This window comes from Dreissena polymorpha, chromosome 4, assembly GCF_020536995.1.
Source record: "Dreissena polymorpha isolate Duluth1 chromosome 4, UMN_Dpol_1.0, whole genome shotgun sequence".
Taxonomy (NCBI): Eukaryota; Metazoa; Mollusca; class Bivalvia; order Myida; family Dreissenidae; genus Dreissena; species Dreissena polymorpha.
The window spans coordinates 23,131,642-23,145,132 of record NC_068358.1 but is presented as its reverse complement, the minus strand read 5'-3'; positions in this window follow the sequence as shown (position 1 = coordinate 23,145,132).

Below are 13,491 nucleotides of genomic sequence, written 5' to 3'. Positions count from 1 at the left end.
CTTTTAGAAGTCACATTTTTAGCCCAATTTTCAAGAAACTTGCTCAGAATATTTTCTGAATTCTTTCAACCAAATTCCGAAATGATCGTGGAGTTCTTGGCCTTTGTTTAAAATAAAATAAAACAGCTTTAATGCACAGATTTAAAACCTCTGAACTTTGGCTACATCACTGTGTCTGTGCTCAGCGCAAAGGATGTAGCACTGTTCAGTGTAAGGAATGTTCAAATGACACAAATTGTGGCCCAGCTACAATTACGCGTTAAAATTTATTTCCCTGAATTTCAGTCTTGCTTTCAAGATGAGAAAACAATCATTACCAAAATAGTATAGTGTCGCAATAAGAAGAAAATCGTTTAATATCTAACCACAATGTTTGCAGTACTCCTTCAGCATGTCTGGAAATCGTTCCTGAACACCTGGATAGGCTGCCCTTATTTACAAGTTTGCTATTTTGAATTCAATTTTGTATCAAAAAACATTGTGCTAAAATGTGCCATTTACAATACGCAATGAGATTTTTAATGACCCTCATCATGCGAAAGTGGGTTCCATATTCCATATGCGCCCATCATATATATATAGCCCACTCAGCCTGCTCATCTCTCAGTCTGGTCAGGAGATACATAATGAGACCATAACATATTTAATGATTTTGTAGCGAACAGCATAACCTCTGACCAGACTGCGCAAATGCACATGTTAGAGGTTAAGAAACGCTGGTCGAAACGCATAAGACCCATTTTTGCATGACGCGGCTATGAAAGTTGGATTTCAATGTGTTGAAAGAAAACTGCGTATAAATCAAACATTAACATACAATATATTTTGATAGTGAAGAAATATACTCATAATCAGGCATGTGAAGACTCATATGATGTGCACTCCTGTAGTATATTTTTTATCTTCTTACACTTATGTGTGGTTTGACACTGACAACGCACATTTCATGCGGTGAATATGCAACTTAAAAGTGAAAAAAACCCACAATAGTTAAACTTTTGTTTTCATTTTATTTATTTATTTAGACAAGTAAATTGCAAACTTTATTTTAAAGTCAGCGTTTACGCAGACTACATTTTAAAAAGATATTTCTTGTTCTATTTAGTCGTTTTCGGTTTTAGCGATTATAAAGCATTTTTGAGGTTGTCTATAGTATACCTGTAGTAATTGGTGAACTCGTGTCCAACGTTTTATAAATTGAGAACTGTGAATATAAACAAGCTTAACCTTCTACTATTGCGTTGTGAGCACCCGTAAATACAAAAGATCGCCGCTATCTGTTGAGAACAAAAGAACGTTTCCCAGAAAACCCCGCTGTAGAAGCATGAACAAGGTTACAAAACAGATCATTCGTGTTATATTTAATTGTTTGTTATATTCGGTTTTAGCGATTATGAAGCATTTTTGTTGTTGTCTATCGTATCCCTGATGATATTGTTGAACTCGCGTTCAACGTTTTATACATTGAGAATATAAACAAGCGTAACCTTATACAATTGCGTTGTTTTCCTGAATCTATTAATAGCCTCTGATTAACAATTAAGCATAACCTTATACTATTGCGTTGTTATCACCCGTGCAATTGGACTCTCCCTTGTTTATCAGCGGCCGCATCTATTAAAAGCCTCATATTATGAATGGGCTGAGCAAAAATACTACGTCATGAAGACGCAGCAGAAAGTGGATTATTTTAATCATTTATAAACAATCTTAATCATTCATAAACAATCTCTTCTGTGACATGTATAATACAATCATTGTTTATTGATTCTTTTCTATATAAGCTCCGTTCGAAACTATTACATTTAACACAATATTCATACAATGTTTCTATTTGTGAATGAATATAGGAGAACTCAAACCTGTTGCATAAATTATACAACTCTTTCTCACGCGATGTGGCAGGTAGTAGGCTCTCCGTAGATAAGCGGGACCGACTTGAAATTTTGAGTAACAACATTAGCTGGTCGCTATGCGACCAACTAAAAATGGTTCCTTCTTGTCCTATTGTAAAGAGAAGTAATATACAGTCCAACCTGTACCTACAACCACCTTTTAATAGCAACCAACAGTAAATAACGACCACACCGATTTCCTCCCGAACGATTTCACTATATAATGAACCTGCGAATAAAGCCCACCTGCGAACAAAGACAGCCCTTTTACATTCCCAAAAGTCCATTTTGATAGCTTACAACGACCACTGCAATCATAAAAATCAAGGATTTCGCAACTGTCAAAAAACAAAATGGCCGCCATTACGCTGTGTAGTCACGTGATACACATCTTACCAGTAGACTCGTCAGTCGCTATGGAGATATTGGCAAGTGACAGTTTATCGCACTTGATAGCAGAATTGCTAATTGATAGTCGCCTGCTTCTTTTATGCATTTGACAAAAGTGTAAAAATTTGCCTTTGTATTCAAGTGACTCGCGATTAATGTACTAATTGCCGAAAATATCAAAGACAAGTTTGGGGCTTTCATCAACTCACTAAGGAAATTAACGGTTTCATATCAATTATGATGCCTTAAACACAAACATTTTGATAGTCATTCCCTTCTTAAATTTCGCCGTGATAAGTCGTGCATAGATTATAGATAAGTAAATTGTCATTTCAAGTTAACCATCATGGCTTCAAAGCGTAAGTTCTTTACTTCGGAAGAACGCGTTAAGGTCATTAGTTTGTTAGGTAAATGACACAACTTTACTGGTTGTGTAGTAGTGCTTCATGTATTTCATGTATGAATGTTTGCTATGCTATGTGTATTTTGTACTTTGTTCTTTGTAGAATTACATGTACATATACATGTATGTCAATAGTGATTTATACATGTATATGATTAATGAAATAAATGATAAAAACATAAGGGAATGAAAATAATAAATATAAAAACAAAACTGTGTTTTCAATCCTTTATTTCATTACAAATGCATAAGTATTCAAACATTTAAACAATAGAGCACATACATAGATAAGGTACCTGTTAAAAAACTACTAGAATATTTTGCAAAGTTTCAATCGACCCTACGAATAAAGACCACCTGTGAACAAAGACCACAATGACCAAATCCCTTGAGTGGTCTTTATTAACAGGTTAGACTGTATATATAAGCATTTTAATGATGTATAAATTGTCAGCATACTTATTGATGATCATTTTGTGACCTTTAAATTGTAGAAAAGCTTTATAAATAATCATATTCTTTGACAATAAACATTGGTATTACCAATATAAACTAAACCATATGTTAAAAAGATACCTTGGTAAACAAAGTGAAAGGTGTATCATACATCTCATGACCTTCAAGGTGAAGATCACACTTAGAGATAAAAAGTTACATTTGGCCATAGACAATCAGAGTTTGAGACAAAAGTGGAATGTGGGTGCATTATATGGGTCAAGTCATCTTCCATTGGTGTTTGTGAGTGCACAGGGGCCACCATGGCCCTTGTGTTTTTCTTTTGTGATGATAGTTAAACAACTGTATGATAGAATTACATTTCATATTTAAAAATATCCTAAGTATGCTGATGTAATCTGAAAGTTCTAGCAACTTTGATGGAATACAGTTCATCTATAAGTTTGAAATACAAATGCTGAGAGACTTATAGAGACATAGATTTTCAATACAGCCACATGGCAGTAAAAATCAAATGTTAATGCCATCAATATTGACAGTCTTCAACAGATTGATGATCAGACTAATTTAATGACAGCAATAGATCCTTTTCATGTACAGGTATTGAAGACTTGATGACTGGCTGTAGCATTCAAAGCTATAAATTGTAGCAAGAGTTCACAAGGTGTAATTTGCAGACTGAATGAAACTTTGATCACATTCTAATTGACTCTATATGTCATCAGGAATCGAGATCAACTGTTGGCAGATATCACTAACTCAGCTGTTATATTTTGATTTGGTTCACCCATTTCACAGACACCTAGTGATTAAAAGAAGATATTTCACTGTTTAAATCAGTACAAATAACATTTTTTTACTGCAAAAGAAGTCATTATTTGGTGTAATGACATCATTATTTTAGCAATATTATGCAGTTTAAGACGTTTAAAATGTTATTGAAATGAATGGTGGGAAAAGCATTTATTTTCCTCTGCCGTTGGCAATGTGATATTGTTTTGGTGTTGTCCATTCATCCATCCGTCCGTTTGTCTGGACATCTTTTGTCAGGAGCCATGTCTGGGAACTGCTGAGACCGATTTCATTGAAACTTGTTAAGAGTATGTATGGCTAACAGGATGATGCACTTTAAAAATAACTTTGCAATCCATGTGCAAATAACGGAGTTGGCCCTTTTTGACAATAAGCATATTTTTGTGTCTGGAGCCTGGACTGCTTGTGCAGATTTCATTGTACTTGGTGTGAGTGTATATCTCACCTCCTACAAGAATGACCTAATCCAATTGGCTTAGAGCGGTCACGTGCCCATGGAGTATTTACCATACACCCCGAGTAATTTCCATACTACCGAGTAATTGAGTAGTCAGTTGAGATATAATCGTTACACTGTTAGTAACTGACGGTGTATGGGATATACACCCTTAGTAATGTCATACCATACTTGAGCTTCGCTCCCGTATAATATGAAATTACTGAGGGTGTATATCCCATACAACATCAGTTACTAACGGTGTAACTAATAGTATTACTCAAGTATATTTTGTTTTTGCAGTAGGCACTCTTACAACCTATTGATTGTATTTTGCAACTCTTTGTAGAGCACTTATTTAAGCACTTGCAGTTAAGTGCAGAGCTCCAGATAAGGGCCGTAAAGCCGTAAATACGGCTTTTTCATGAAGGTCTATGCATTTATTTGTATAAACTGGACATACAATTACGACTTTAATATCCCTTTTACGCATTTACGAAAAACATCTGGCCCTACCGATACGTCCGCATCAGCTGGTTTGATTTGTTGGTCTCGAACCTAACGGCGCTTTTCGTTAATTTAAATTACCGAAAAGCTGTAGACTGGGTTTCGGTTTTATTGTCTATTCTGTCGCGTGATTTCTGGTAACTCATAAACCTGTAAAAAAAAATATGTCTGCGCACAAGGGAATGCCGGCTAAACCGAAAGCGGTTCAAAAAACACTTTGTTGTCATATAATGGCTACATACGGTTGTTTAACCATCCTGACATTCAAACTGTAAACCCAGAAATATACATTGTCGCCCCGATATTAAACGATGTGATTGCATCGGAGGCTAAAAACGTTAGAAAACACGATGGGAAAGGGATACAAACATAAACTATCGAAGATTGGAAAACCACATGATTGGCTTGTCACCGAGAAAATAGAAGACGTTCTACGGTTAATTTGTGAAATTTGCCATAGTGCTGCTAAACTGTGTAAATTAAGCACAGTGTGGGCCTATGAAGGTTTGAATTATACAGTATTTTTATAACTAAAGTAGTTTTACTTGTTTATAGGTATAATTTTTTGCTTTGCATTCTGTGCCCCCAAAGAATCCACTTTGCAAATGATATTTTCAGTTAAACACCCTTCAATATTCAAGAACACGGGTAGTACAGTGAGTACTACCTGTATTTTTGGATATGGTAGTACAGGTACTAATTGATTTTCAGGGTTACTCCTTTTTAGCTCACCTGAGCGATAGCTCGGGGTGAGCTATTGTGATCACTCAGCGTCCGGCGTCCGGCCGTCCGTCCGTCTGTCTGTAAACAATTTGTAAACATCTTCTTCTACTAAACCATTGAGCCAATTTCAACTAAATTTCATGTGGAGCATTCCTAGGTCATGGGACAAAAGAATTGTTAAAAAACATTTGATCACATAACCAAGATGGTCGCCATGACCATATATGGTAAAAACCTTAAAAAATCTTCTTGTCAGAAACCGCTCATCAGATTTTCAAAAAATTTCACAGGGATGACCTTTGAAGGTTCCCCTGAAAAAGTTGTTTAAAGAAATTTGATTCGTCAAAAAACATGGCCGCAGGAGCTCGTTGAACTTTGCATGTTTATTCGTTTTTGCCTATTTTGTGAAAACTTTCAAAAATCTTCCACATTTTTTGTCCGATCCTTTCCAAATTTGCACAGTGTCTTTATATCAATGAGGACACGAACCCTACAAAAAATGAGCATTATTGGTCCATGAAGTACAGAATTACCACCCCTTGAATTGAGAAAATGGTGTTTATGCAATAAAGTCCAAATTTTTCATCCAATTCTTTCCAAACTTGTTTATATATCAGATTAAAGAGAATAAAATTTTCTTTATTATGGTTTTTCTTTCATAAAAATCCATAAAGGATAAGTGTTATTAATCGTTGCTTAATTAATGAACAATGCGAATTATCGGTATTGATTTTTTTCCTGACATGCCGTCCCAGATATTAACCGCTTTTAGCTGTAGACTGTGCATCAATACATCGCCGTGTTATTGACCTGAAAAATTCATACGCAGTCGGCATTAACACCGGTCATCGAGACAAATTACTGATGTGAAAACAAATCGTAAACAAATCGTACATCGTAGAGGATTAAATAAACAATTACATCTGATTAAAGATTAAAGATTGCTGCCGATTTAAATCAATTTGAGTACTTTTTGCGTATATTTGATGCCGAATGGGAAGCTGTGTTTAGACTTAAGTTGAGAAAAATGGCAACGAGATACTTGCCTGTTGGTAGCTAAAGAAACTTCAGCGTACAGTTTATAATGTGTGGCCATTCCCTGCTGTAGTCTACGAGCGGGTAGTGAACTGGTTGAGAAAAGTGGAAGCTTTGTGGAAAAGCGGTTTGAAAAGTTTGTAAGAAAACCCTGAATTATCAGTCTTGTGGGAAGAAGGCATTGCGTCTCCACGCAGAGGGCCCTCATCACATAAAGAATATAAGAACCATCAAGACCAACCAGGTAGGGTTTTTATTTTTTTAAACTAACACCCCGAATTTGGTCGTATTTTCTGTTGCTAAAGTTTACTGTTTAGGTTGTTTTGCATAAAAAATCGGCAAGATAGATCTAGCAAATTTGCCAATTTTTTTTTATTAACAACGTATGATTCATTGATTGTGAGCTTTTAAAACATTTTGACCTTTGAATAAAGCATAAATCAGGAAAAGAATTTTAACAGTAATTGAAAATACGATCAAATACGCCATTTGATCAAATATGCCATTTTTGCTGACTGGGACAGGTCTTTTTTAGTTAAATAAAATGTTTTATTGTCCCCAACATATGAGCCCAGCAGCAAGAAATGTTTATTTTTTACTTTTTGTAAAACAAATATGGGCAACCTACCGTAATCCAAATTCGCCGACACCTTAATTCGACGATGTTCTATTTTTATCGATTAAATGGATGATTATTGTCTTGGAATCATTTCAAAATAATACAGCCGAGTTTAAAATTATTATTTTGTGCTATTAAACATTCATTATTTCTTAAATTATTTGCTAAATATTGCTTCATGTAACCGTTACATCGTCAAATTTGGGTCACACCAGGATACAATTATTTAGCATTCAAACAACGATTGGGATAAAAACTAGGGGAACCCATGCTGAAATTTTCAATTTTAACTGTTTAGCAGAAGTCACCATACCCAATTTTCTTAGGTGTATGTGGAGGCTTCTAGCTGGCAGCATGATTCTGTGAATATAAATGGTGACATTTGATTCTGCATTAATTAAACATGTATTATTGACTTTTTTAAAGTATGTGTGAAAAATATAATTTGTAACCACTGTTACAGGTTTTATCTGGTTCTTCAAAAGCAACACCTGCAGTCGAGTCCATGCCAGACAGAGGGTGCATGTGAATGAATTGCCTTTTGACTAACTTTGTGTTCTTTATCAAATACATGAAAATAGAATCACCAGAACAGGTACAGGCACCCTTTAAATGTGTTGAATCCAGGAGCTTCTGGGGGCCTCTGGCCCCCTTGTCCCCTGGACCCACAGAGGGCCCTGTGGCCCCCTGGCCCCCAGCTTTAAGTTCAGGATTTTCAAAATATCCAACTTTAACCCCTGCAAATGCTTTGCTAAAACTTTGGCTACAGTTTCTCAAATTTGGCTACACAAAATTCCATTTGGCTAAAATGTTGGCCACAGAAATTTTTGGGAAAGAGGAGCCCTGTTTGGATTGTATTTGGGTCATCTGGGGTCAGCAACTAGGCACTAGGTCAAATAATAGAAAAACCTTGTGTAGACGATAGAGGTCACAGTTTTCATCAGATTTTATTGAAATATAGTCAGAATGTTTGTCTTGTTAAAATCTGGATTGGGATTGACTTTGGGTCATCTAGGGTCAAAAACTAGGTCAGATTAAAAAAAACAAACTTTTGTAGACAGTAGAGGTCACAGTTTTCATTAAATCTTTATGAAATTTGGCCAGAATATTAATCTTGATGAAATCTGGGTTGGGATTGTATTAGGGTCATCTGGGGTCAAAAACTAGGTCAAATCATAGAAAAACTTTGTGAAGACAATAGAGGTCATAGTTTTCATATGATCTTAAAGGGATCTTTTCACGCTTTGGTAAATTGACAAAATTGAAAAAAGTTGTCTCAGATTCGTAATTTTTCGTTTTAGTTATGATATTTGTGAGGAAACAGTACTACTGAACATTAACCATGCTCTAATATAGCCATTATATGCATCTTTTGACGATTTTAAAACCTAAAAATTATAAAGCGTTGCAACGCGAAACGATTGAATAATTTGGAGAGTTCTGTTTTTGTCGTTAAATTTTGTGAAACTACGAAGATTGCTTATATAAGGTATAAAATACGGCAAGAATGTGTAGTCGGCGGAATAGCTCAATAGGCTAAATCGTTTTTACTTCAGGACTCTGGCTGGACTCCAGGGGTCACTGGTTCGAAACCTGCTACGGGCAATGTTCTTTTCCTGTTTTTAATTTTTTTCTTGATTTTTTACTGGAGCTTTTACGATCCAATGTTTACATTTATCAATATAAAGCATTTAATGAATAAGTTAAAAAAATGCCAAAATCTGTGAAAAGGCCCCTTTAATGAAATATGGTCAGAATGTTTATCTTGATAATATCTGATTTTGGATCGTATATGGGTCATCTGGGGTCAAAAATTAGGTCACCGGGCAAATTCTAGTAAAACCTTGTGTAGATGAAAGAGGTCACAGTTTTCATCACGTCTTAATGAAATTTTGTCAGAATGTATTAATTAATGAAATTTGGCTTGGGATTGTATATGGGTCTAATAAAATTTAAGTTCATGAAGCAAGGTTAGTCAGGTGAGCGATTCAGGGCCATCATGGCCCTCTTGTCTTTCTGTCAGTGGCAGTACCGTTACTAATTTCACAAATCCTTATCTGGAGCTTTGTAAGTGTAATACATTAGTGTACAGGTGTTACAGTAAGTTTAGTACAGCTGAAAAACGGATCTTCAGAAGAAGTTGCCAATAAACTTAGCAAGGCATTCCCAGATGCTATTGTATTGGATTAGTCTGCTCTGATGATGGGGTATACTTATTGAATGGAATTAGTCTTGCTAGTATTTCCCCAGAATACTCATATGTCAGAAACCATATTAATCATGGGTTTCACATAATTGTATATCTGCGAAAGCAATCATGAAATCATAGAAGCATTTCAAAGAGAATGAGCTATAGCCTGCAGAACTAACAGAACAAGAGATTCTGTCAGACAGTCCATCGGTTATCACAGCGTGACTGTAGGATATATATTGACAGAAGGTCAAATTTACTTTCCTCTGGTATACTCATAATGAAGTAAATTGCCTATCAGATGCCAGTATTTATTTTTCGAGCCGTCTCAATGTTAAAACCTTAGCTGTTTTATACATGATGCTATGTTTAGAGATCAGCATACAAAAGATTTACCCTTAAGGATGTCATGGTTATTGTTTCATTGCAATTGTGTATGTTTATCAATTGTTTTGCTTCATTGCGATTGGGTATGGTTTTCAATGGTTATTAGTTGTACAGGCCAGAGTACAACTAATGTTAAGAGCAAATTTTGCAAGTCAGTCTGCTGTTAACTACGCTAGGTGCATGGAGCGTCGTTGTATTGGACAATAGATATTGGCCAATGAGAGCGCACACTTTGCATGAGCGACAGCACTCGTAGGCCTGCACTACCTGCATTAAAATTATGCAGATGACTAATGAGTGGGAACAGTGCTCTAATGGTAGGACGCTGGCTTAGAGATCGAGAGGTCCCTGGTTCGAATCCCACTCTGACCACTGGAATTTTCCTGAGCAAGAAATTAATCCTACATTTGCTCCTCTCCACCCAGGTGTATAAATGGGTACCTGTGAGCAAAAAAAGCCAATGTGCCATGGCTGCATACTGTGCCAATATGTTAACAGAGACATCTTGCCCAGTGATCTGGTGAAAAATGTGAAGCGTCTTTGAATGCACATACTGTATGAAAAGGGAACTACTATACTACTGTATATAAATGTGGTAAAAAAATGACGTACATGCCATAAGTGTGTGGTTTTGTGACAGTTTGTTGTCGTTGTCACCTACCACAATTGGTCCCTAGGTGAACACTTAAACGATAAAATCACTGCAAGGAATTTAGAAGACTGGTGATGACAACCGGGTATAATTCCCATGGAAATTGTGCATTGCATGCAAAATACAGTTAAATCATTTATTTGACTTGTAAAGAATTTTATCAAATAACAGCTGAATTCATAACATACCACTAACATGTGTTATCAAATTCTCAAATTGGCATAAATAAATTTGTATTCCGAAAAACGCTTCTGAATTTTAATGTTAAAGCGACATGAACAAAGTCTAGCTTCAAATAAACAGTGCTTCGTGTATTTCTGCTGTTTTTTGTCTCAGAAAACTATGCAGACATGTTACAACGTCCCGTGAAAAGTGTGGGTGTATTTATTGAACAGAAAGTCAGGCGACATATGTAGGTTCATTTGGAAAACCCCGTCCCGATTGGAAATTATTTCATCACATCTTTAAATAGTCACATATGCCAAAATTCATTTGCTACTATGTTTATGTTTATGAAATAATTTAGCTTACTATTATAAATTGAATATACGGGATAATCAGGCAATGAAAAGCGACGCGAAAAGAAGTAAGTATGCAGTAATTGATACGAGTTGGGCTGATACGGATACATTGGGGAATCCATTGAGTTGGGATTATCAGTGATTCATTTTGAAATCTACATCAATGAGTCTCTTGGACTTGCATATTTTTAAACAATGGGTCCAAACTGAAAACAACGGGTCCCAGATTGTGTCTTTGTAAATTCGTTACAAATAATCTACTTAACATGATACACCTTAGCCAGGGGCTCTTTTAAATTATGCAATTTTACAGCTAAAAACAGAAATATGTTTATAGCAAGTGAAATCTTTATTTGTTTCACTTTTAATATTAACATTGAAACATACAACATCCTAAACAGAGAACTTTTAACATCTTTAACAATTTGGACTGACTAGACTTTAAATAAATTGGATGACCAGTGTTTATAATTTTTTGGTCAAAATTAGCCCTTTCAAACAGTGTGACAAAATACAATTTCTCCTTTGGTCAAAAGGTTTACAACTTCAATACAGATTTAGTGTAACAACACTCATACTGTATTTAAGGTGTATAGCCTTCTCGCTTTGTTTTTTCTCCAAACAGAGTGAGCTTTTTCCACAAATTCATTTAGGGCAAAATTGCACAACTTCACTCTCATGAGTTTGCCTTCTTTCCCTACAGTTAACCTGTTCCTGAATTTGGTCAAGACCCTATTCTGTATAGAAATCAAAGCGCTGAAGGCACTGAATATGTTCGCTTTTGCATAATTTAACACGCAATTCATTTTTCAAAATCAATCGCAAATTTGAAATGAACACACGCCATTCAACTTTATAAAGTGTGTGTCATAGCGCACGGGTTTTGTGTGCACTTTTTTTCATCCTTATTATTTCATAGAAATAACTAAGACAAAATAAAAACAACATGCTTTTTGGAAGTTCTGAAAGCATAGAAAGTATGATGAAAATGGTAATGAGAACTTAATATAAAGAAAATTTGCAGTCACCATCATATTAAAGGAATATTTATTCTAATATCAAATGACTATCTCACCAAGAATATAAATCCATAATAAAAGTTCCGTGTACAAAACTTTTGATTTTTGACACCATATACAAATTCAAAATATACAATAATCTTCGTATCTTGTATATGGAGGAATAAAAGTATATAAACATTGCTGTTTATGCTTTACTTGTTACCCGAGCAGTTCACACGGTGTCAACAACGCTAACATAAGCATAGGTATAGAGCACTAATGCGCTTTTTAGCTGTTTCAGTTTTCATCTTAGTGACTTTTACATAACGCCAACAGACACGCATGAATATTTTCGAATATTTAATAAGCTGATTCGAGATACAACCTCGGAATTTTTGCTACATCACTGCGTATGCGCTCAATTCAAAGGATGTAGCACTGTTCAGTGTAAGGAATTCCGGACTACTCTCTGTATGCTCAAACAACACAAATTGTGGCCCTGTTACAATTACACGTTACAATCCATCTCGCAGAATTTCACTTTCGCCTCCAAGATGAGAAAACAATCATTAGCGAAAAAGTATAGTGTCACGATAAGAGAAAATCGTTTACCGTATTTTTCGGGTTATATGTCGCACCGGAATGTAAGACGCATCCCCGTTTTTTTTACATTATTTTATTTTTGTCCATACATAAGACGCTCCGGCGTAAACGACGCACATAAATCATCATTAAATATTCCCAAAAATGCAGTCACACGTTTATCCATTAAATGTTTAATCCTCTTTCGTGTTTTATTTCAGATAGAAAATTCATTTTAAAAACTAAGCTGGCATTTGTTCTCTCACATGCTCATTGTATTGATATATTTTTTTCCATTAAATTTATTTGAACGTATTTATTTAAACAAAAACGTCATTCAGAACAATGTATTACCGGTAATATTTGACCCTATCCGCAAGCCGTTGCATTCGCACATTTGTATCGTTTTGTCAAAACATCGCAGTGTAAACACTGCTGATCATGTTTTCACAAATACCAAAATTCAATCAAGTCTTGACCAGATTTTCCTGTAAATCAGTACACAGAACATTTTCTGTTTCAATAATAAACAACCTAAATGAGCGTAACGTCAAAGATACAGCATTCTCTTCGCTACACAGTTTTTCTTCAACAATGTATACACCCACGGTAATTTTCGCGCGCTTTCTACCAGAACAAAGAAAAGTACATGAGCTATAGATGAGACTAGCGTAAACGTGGCGTTAGCAATAAAATTGGAAATACGAATTTAAATAAGCGCATTTGATAATACAACAAAACAAAATAAAAAACAATTATTGTGTAATAAACTGCATTTTGGCTATAAATGCAGCATTTGCTGTTTCATAAAAAATAAATGTACCTTTTTATTAAAATAGTATAGCGATGTTTGTTTGTTTTAATGTGTATTGTTTGCAAA